This window comes from Trichosurus vulpecula, chromosome 5, assembly GCF_011100635.1.
Source record: "Trichosurus vulpecula isolate mTriVul1 chromosome 5, mTriVul1.pri, whole genome shotgun sequence".
Taxonomy (NCBI): domain Eukaryota; kingdom Metazoa; phylum Chordata; class Mammalia; order Diprotodontia; family Phalangeridae; genus Trichosurus; species Trichosurus vulpecula.
This window is the reverse complement of record NC_050577.1, coordinates 78969255-78977865: the sequence shown is the minus strand read 5'-3', so window position 1 is coordinate 78977865 and position 8611 is coordinate 78969255. Positions and strand designations below refer to the sequence as shown.

General features: G+C 37.9%; 1 pseudogene; it reads left to right on the top strand.

The window, feature by feature from the left end:
* The first annotated feature begins 2353 nt into the window (after window positions 1-2353).
* On the top strand, window positions 2354-3766 carry LOC118850901 (annotated as a pseudogene).
* The last annotated feature ends 4845 nt before the right edge of the window (window positions 3767-8611 follow it).

Here is an 8611-nt window from a genome sequence, read left to right as displayed (position 1 = left end):
GAGTACAGATAGTTGTTATTTGCCAAGGAAATACAAAGCTTACATAGTTTTGGCACTCATGCCAATGAACATGTCTTAGAGAATTTCAGTTCAGGAGCTTCTGGATGAAATGGAGTTAGCCCACCATTGTATCACAGGATAAAATATATATAAAACCTCAAGTCCCATAGTCACATGAAGCCTTTCCACTGTCTTTCATTCCCTGGCAGTTTCACAGGTGTCTTCTACATTCTACATCTACATTCCTAGGGCTGGAAAAATTATCTTGGCTTCCTTAGCCCTGGAATTAAGCAATTTTATTGAAGGGATGTGGGTTATTATGAAAATAAATCTTTTCTTTAAAAAAAATGTGATTCTACTCAATTATTTACTTCTCTTTGGGCTAAAGAAAACATTTTTTCACATACTCAGAGCTCATAGGGCAAAGAGAGAGAAAGAGAAAGGAGAGGAACAACAGCAAAAAAGAACCTTCTAATAAATTTACCATGAGAAAATTTTATAGAGGAAAAAGAAGTGTACAAAATAGCCTATCTTCAGAATTATTATGTAACTCTCTGAAGTGTTTCAAGGCAGTAATACGGTTATGTTAATGAAAATAGGAAGATCTTTCCCATTCATTAATAGGCCCATGTGACCTGCTTGAGTCACATGGAAGCCTGAGTTACGTGAGTCTGTGGTGAAAGGAACTTACTGGATGGGTGGTGCAAGAAGGGGTGGAGCAGGAAGTTGGAGTCAGAGCTGGGAGAGAGATGGTGGGAACTGAATCTTGGAAAGAGAGAGAGCAGCTGGCTTGAGTGAGAGAGGGAGTGATTTTGCTTAAGGGAAGGATGTCAGTGCATTGGTAATGTGTATAGATTTCTTTGTTGCTGTGATGGATTCAGCTTTCTGGCGTAGGAATAAATGTTTTGGTTTCATCTTCCATGGAGAGAGTCTGTTATATTTTGCAATTCAGAACTATGCCAGCATTTCATAGCAGCCGTAGCTGCTGTGGATATCATATCAGCACTACAAACACCAATAGAAAATGCTTTTGGGAGGTCCGAGTCCTTTGTACAACTTTACTGAGTCTAGCTCTGTGCTAAAATTTGACTATTTCCCTCCTGTCTTTCAAAATAGGAGAACTGTACATTAAGGAAAGTGAATTGTATTCCAGGGAAAATAAAAAAGAAAATGAAATGAACTATAAGGTGTGTGTCAAACATCACACCTAACTAAGCTCATCTTTCTGAGGGAGCTTCAGAGGAACACACCGGTATGTAGTAGGCAGTGAAATGGCCTATGGATTACTGCCTCTGTGCTATCTATGTGAAGAGCTGAGATCTCTCCTGGTTGTCAGTGTATTCAGCTGTTTCACTTGTTCTATTTTGATTGATGGTACAATACTTTAGCCTCTTACTATATAACAAAAAACTTTTTCTTTTTACTCTGAATTACAGTTATCAAACTTCACATTGTTTGTTATAAGCACTTTTCAGTCCAACTGCTCTTTGTTATCTTCTACTCTTTTCAGACTGGTAAAGTGCACATCTTAAAAGTGCCGCATTGAAGTTGGTAGATTACATAGTACAAAGGACCTCTTTTGGAAATTCGGCTCCTTCCAGGCCTATAAAGAGGTTAAAAACCATGGTAAAATATCCACTGAGAAACTTTTGTAAATGCCTTTCAAATAATGTGCCAACGGGTTCCTAGTTTTGTTGCTGGTTTTTATAGCAAATTTAGAGATTTTTGCCTTTGTTCATACTGAACCCCTTCTCCTAGAATTGTGTCATCCTTCCTCTTTGCCTATTTTTCAAGCCCCAATATCAGTTCTCCTTTCTGGCCTTCCTTCTAGCTAAACCAGACCACATTGGGCTTTTCACTGAACTCAGAATTCCTGTAGCATTCCTGAGTGCCTTTAATCACGTATGGTCCCATGTTGTTCTCTTTTTTATACTTAATTGTTCTCTCCCAAAAGAGATCATAAGCTTCTTGAGGGCCAGTATTATATTTTATGTTACTTTCATATCCCATGCAACAAGTAGTATTGTGCTGAGAACATGGCAGGAGTTCAGGAAATATTTGCTGAATAAATTTTGAATTTTCATTCCATTGGAAGGAGCCATCTTCGCATGCCCTCCCTATCTATAAGTGCACAAACTTTTCAGGTACAATCTATCATTCAGCACTTAAAAAAATAAAATAAACAAAAAAAGATTCTCAAAGTGGTAGCATCTAAAACATTTCTGCATACCATGGAAAAACTAGTAGTACCATGATGGTTATAAACAGGAAAGGGGTAGGGAGACTTCAGAGAAAAAAATAATGAAATCCAATTTTCCACTAAGTTTATTATAAAGGTCAATAGGGTAATCTAATGGAGATACCCGCTGATCATGAACAATGCAGGTTTGTAAGGGGTGAAAGATCTCAGAGTCATTCTCAAACACAAGGAAAAGCAAACTACATTTACAGATAACATACTCAAGAGAGTATACACAGAGAGAAAAATGAAGAAAAATAAAGGAAAATTTCTGAGGTTCTTCCATTTCTAAATGGGGTGGGGAGAGAGAGCGCAACCAGCAGCATCAATTATCTCTTTACCTTAAATTCGTTCCCAGGGGAGCATAATCAGACCTTGTATCATAAGGGCAATGAATGGAATGTCCCAACCAGGTGAAGGTTGCAAAGTAATCCCTTACTCTTTTAAAGCTTCCCCGAAACTGTCATGTAGTCAGAGAATGTGAAGTACTCAAAGTTCTTGCAGGTATATATACAATTAACAAGGGTCAAACATGCCCTGTTCATAACTAATATTTTAAAGTATCCTAGTATGTGTAATGAAAGGCAACATGAAATGATGAATAAAATCATGGGGTCAGAATGATTTAGATTCAGGCCCCATCTCTGAAATATATTGGCTGTATGACCTGGCCAAGGTTCCCAGACCTTTAAGTGCCACCAAACAGCTAAGACATTAATTGCAGGACAGTTGCTGATCTGCAATAGTACATTGGTACAGGGAGTTTCCTTACCAGGAGTTATCCACACCAATAAAATTACAATTCCAGATACTTCTTCAATATATAAGACTTGATGTCCTATTGAGTTGTACCTGGCTGCAGCCAATACCCTGGCTCTCCTTGGGGATGGTCAAACTGCATGGACCGTCCTCCTGCTAGAGAGTTGAAGCCTGGGAAGTAAAACCATGGAGACTTTTGTGAAATATATAAAGCTAAGGCTTAAGAACCTGAATCACATTTTCATTTTGCCAGAGACAGGTTAGGTGACCAAGATAAAAAATGGAAATGAGGTAAGGACCTACAAAGTAACAGACAAAACAGGCCACATCAATATATCTGTTCAGGGATGATACTGGCAACCCAATCCAGCCTGGGAACATTATTCAATTCACCCAGGGATATGCTTCATTTGACTAACTATGAGAGTTATCTTCAGAAGATTGGACAATTTCACATGTTTTTTTTTTCCTGAGATCCTCAACTTCAGTGAGCCAAACCCTGAGGACAGTATCCAGAAGCTCCCCAGCAAAATGGCGTAAAATGATGGCACCTCTTTTTACCTCCCAGTCTCTAGCTGGTCTTCCTGCAGTCCCTTCAGCCTCTGAGAGTCAGAATTGGAAGAGTCTAACCACTACACCAGCCCTGGAAGTGGCCCTCATGCACCTCAAGCCCCACTTATTCTTCTGGAAACTGAATTACTTGGAATCAGCCTATCCACAACCATGCTGGTTCCTCCACTAGGAACAAATATTGCCCATGGGAACTAACTGTGTGTATGGCAGTGTGTTTCGGCCCCAAACTTTCTGAGGTAATGTATAGGGAGCAGTTTTCTCCCCCATTATTTCTTAAACTGAGCACCCCTGCCCAGATAAGAGTAATCTATCTCCTGTCCTTTCATTCTGGACTCTCCAAACCTCCTCTGCCATTTTTAGACACCAATTTGGGTTGAGTATTGTTGAGTGTGTGTAATGTGGAAGACTAACCTCCCTGCTCTTCCATAATAAATTATTCCACCATGTGCCTGCAGAAAAAAATACAGATCTAGATAAAAAAATGCATATCTAATAGACAAAATCACAATAATCTTGAGTATTAAGAACCTTAGTATGAATAAAATTTAAAGTATCCAAATAGCCTAGCACATAAATTTCAGCAACACACACATCAGGAAATGTAAGGGAGCCATTTGGAGGCTGAGGATGTAATAAGATAATGAAGATACCCATTTCCAATCAGCAAGCCATTAATTCAGTGTTGGGTTTCTCAATGACCATTACTCTGACAAGGATATGTCAGAAGCATGATTGAAAATTCTCTTGCCCCATCTCCTTCTACTTACTATAGACATCTCTTTCAGAGACTAGGCAATCATTGAATTGCCTCACTGTGCACCTGTTACTTCTGCCATGGAATTTCAAATGAACAAAATCTATATTTAAGAGATAGTCTTTACTTTCATGTTGGCAAAACACAAACCAAGGAAAAGTTTTTAAAAACAGAAGGTGTCTTTGAAAAATACAGATTTACCTAGAAATGCATTCAGCCAGTGATTATAATGGGAAGGGGGAGACAAACAAAGTAAAGAACCCAAAGTAAATAAGATACCTCCTTTCCCCACCCCACTCCCACCTCCCACCACCTGGCCAAGGTCATATGGCTACAGGCTATAGAGATGGTCTGATTCTTAAGCATGTCCTGAGCACCCTCTTATGGAAACATTATGTATAACATGACTTTTGTTCCCGAATTTAAAAGATTCCAGAGAAGGCACAAGCAATGCTATGACGCAAGTTAGTTTCCAAAAACCTTGACAAGCCTCAAACTAGTGTTACATTGGAATGGAACATACATTTAGAATCAGAAGAATGGCTACAGAGTGAGAACATCACAGTGAGAAACCGTATGTTTAATTGTTGTCAATCAGGAAACTAAACACAAAAATCACAGAAGGGACCTCAATGGCCATTTCATCCAACCTCAAAATTTCATTCCTCTTCCCAGTACCTGACACTGGTCATCTAACCAAACTTAAAGACTTTGAATGAAGGGAAAATTAACATCTCCCAAGTCACTCCACTTTAGGATAGCTCTAATTATGAATCTATAAAATTTAAAACTGTTCCTCTTTGCAACTTTGACCCACTGCTACCATTTGCCCCCTTTCTAGAGCCAAGCAGAGCAAGTCTATGCCTTATCAATCCAATAGCCTTTCACATATTTGAAGACAGCTAATTAATGTGGTGGCATGGCTGCCTCCCAAAATAAAGTGAAATTCTTTCTCCTCTCTAAAACCAAATCAGTTTGATTTGTGCAGAAAAAAAAGGAAGGGGAAAAGTTGCCAACTTTTAATTATCAAGACCTAGCTGATTTATTTGTTCACTGAGAAATTATGAATCATTAAAACCCAATGGCAGTATAGGTCAAAATTACAGAATCTCAAGAGGTTTTCTGAATATGAAAGTTCCTCAGAAGATTAGCTTTAATCATGGCAACTCTTAAGATTTAAATGTATAAATTGTGGAAACAGATTGGCCCTCACTTCTTTTCCGTTTCTCCTTGACTCATGAAGCACTTGTGAATTAACCTTCACTGCTAATTGACAGATCATTTAAAAAGTATTTTACATCTTAATGTTATTAAGATGAGAATAGTCAAACTCTGACTAACAAGGCACAGGCACCTGCAATATTTGGTAAGGATTATCCTTTAAAGTGAATTGTCCTTGGCACTGCTTCTTCAATATTTGAGGTATTTGTCTACTACCTCAAGGCAGGGGAGCTTAGACCAAATGACCTCTCTAGGTGCTTTAGATTTACAATTCTATTACTTTCTGGGACTTCGGTTGCACTCTTAGAGCACTAGGGAAATGTGAAAACTACTATAGCCCCCAAACATGAGAAAAATAACTCACTCAGGTCGGCAAAGATGACAAAAAAAAAAAAAGAAAATGACAAATACAGGAGGAGCAGCAGAAAACCAGGCATGTTAAGGCATTGCTGTCAAGGGGTGAGTTGTTTCAGCCGCACTGGACATCAATATGCCCCAAAATTTACTAAATCGAGTATACTCTTTACCTAGCAATACGTCTTGTAGGCAATTCAGAACTACGTCCCTAAAGTTATTAAACTGTGCACATCCTTTAACCCAGTGAAACTAGGCCTGTGCCTCAAAAAGCAAAGAAAGATAAAATAAACCCTATGTACAAAAATATTTGTAGCAATTCTTTTTTTTTTGTTTTTGTAGAGGCAAAGTTCTGAAAAATAAGGACAGTTCAAACAACCTGGAAATGGCAGAGGAAATTATGGTATATGAATGTAAAGGAATCAAATTGTGCTCAAAAAAAAAAGACAAAAAGGAATGGATTCAGAGAAACCTGGGAAGACTTACATGAACCAGTGCAGAGAGAAGTGAGCAGAACCAGGAGAACAAGTAATACCTTTGACATAAGAATGATTTGTGCTAACTACCTCCTCCTAGGGAGGTGATGGATGCAAAATAAGATGATATTTTTGGACATGGAAAATGTGAATTGCTCTTATTGGTTATGCATATGTTACAATAGGTTACAAGTGGTTTTCTTTTCTTTTATATTGGGGGTATGTGGGAAGAAAAGAAAATGTTTATTTGAAAAACCAAAAGAATTTTTTTAAAAAAGAACTCCCAGGTCACTTATAAAAGCGCAAGTTTATGAAAGGAGCTACACTTAGGTCATAGGAGACATTTACAGAAAATATTTTCCCCACATTAACTTTTCATCATATCTTGTCCAACATATAAATATCAATGTTGCTGAGAGAGCCATCTAGATATAAGAATTCTAGTGATGTGTATCCTATCTACTTATCAATCTATCAATAAGCAATTACTGAATACCCATTCTATACAGGCACTGTCCTAGGTACTAAAGGTACAAAGACAAAAGTGAAATAGTCCATGCCCTCAGGGTGCTTGCATTCTACTGCAGGTCTCAATATGTACTCAGGTAATTATGTGTGAAATAGATATAAAATAAATACTAATCCACATTTTTGCTGATAGCATTGGAAATAAAAATTAGACTCTATACAGCAAAGTAATTTCTCCATTGAATCAAACAGCCTAAGTGATGGCAAGAATCAAAGTGGATTCATTAGTGCTACACAGTGTTTTCCTTTTGGGTTTTGGTTTTTTTTGTTTTGTTTTGTTTTTTTGCTTTTCAACTGATACACTGGTTTCATGAATCCACCGTTGATGCTTTGCACTAGTTAAGACTGAAGATGAACCCTTAAACATTCCCTACCTCCCAAGTCCTCCTCTCCTTCTGAAAATTGTATTATATGACATTTTGTCTCATAGACTTGATTAAAATCAGGGCTTTCAGGGGAAAGACTTCAGCTCTCACCAGAGCTCCTCTGTTTCTTCAGTAATTTGCACTGACTGTATTTAAAGGTTTTTCTAATTGCACAGGTGCAGAAAACAAAAGTCGTTAGTGGGTGTTATTTGTTCTGACTGTCACAACACACCAATCAATTATAAACAATTACTGAGTTAGATTCATTCTCCCTGTTTCAGATCCTCTTTATCAATGGCTAATCACCATCCCCAAATAACAGTCCAATGATGTCTGCATGAGGATAGCAGAATGTCAAGTCTCAATATTCCTTAAAAAGACACTACTCTAACTTTCAATCTTTGGTGGAAGTCACTTTCAGAGTCCCAATATTAAGCATCCCAGTTTAATGAGTTATGATGGTGCATCAGACTGTGTTACAACAATTCTCCGGAGTTTCTTCCGTTTTCATCCCAGGAATGAATGTACATCCTATGTGCTGGTGGGCCTGATCACCATGGGAAAGAGAATTTAAAAGCCTTAGGATTTTACATACAGTTAGTAAATATTTGTACAGAAAATACAAATTTGTAAATTAATGATGACTTTGAATATATAGTCCAGTCAGAATTGCTTAATAAACTTACTTCAGCACCTGCAGACAATGAATATATACGCTCAAATGGTGACTTTGGAATTGGAAGAAATGGCTTCCAATACTGACTCTGCTGCATCTGGATGTGCAAAGTTGAGCAGGTGTGACTTAAACTCTCTGGGCTTCAGATTCCTCAGATTTCAAAACAAGCATTTTTTTTAAATGATATTTTCTTTTTCCCCAATTACATGTATGAGAAACATGGTTTTGGGGATCACCGGACTTCCTAGGCAGGGCCAAAGTCCTGAGGAAGAACTGCCAAAAAGGAAAGAAAGGAAAATTCTTTGAATTACAAAGTTCTCTAAGAACCCAGCACTAAAACTTAACTCAATCAAAAATCAAGCCATTTGATCTCTGTCATGGAAACAATCACCCTAAAATTCATGCTTAAAGAAAAAATCCAGAGAAAATAGTCCTTAGGGACTATTTTCTATGGAAGTTATATATGCCTGTTGTTTAGATGCTGAAACTAGAATCCAGCTTCCTTTTCTTGGAAAAGAAGAGGGGAACTACTAAGGCAGAATGCTACAAGTACTATCTAATATAGATACTGCATCCTGTGTTTTTGCTTAATTATATTTCTTTGTAACTTAGCAGTGAGGCACTACTGCTGGGCCCATTGGGTCCACTTCCTGTACCCACTCCTTT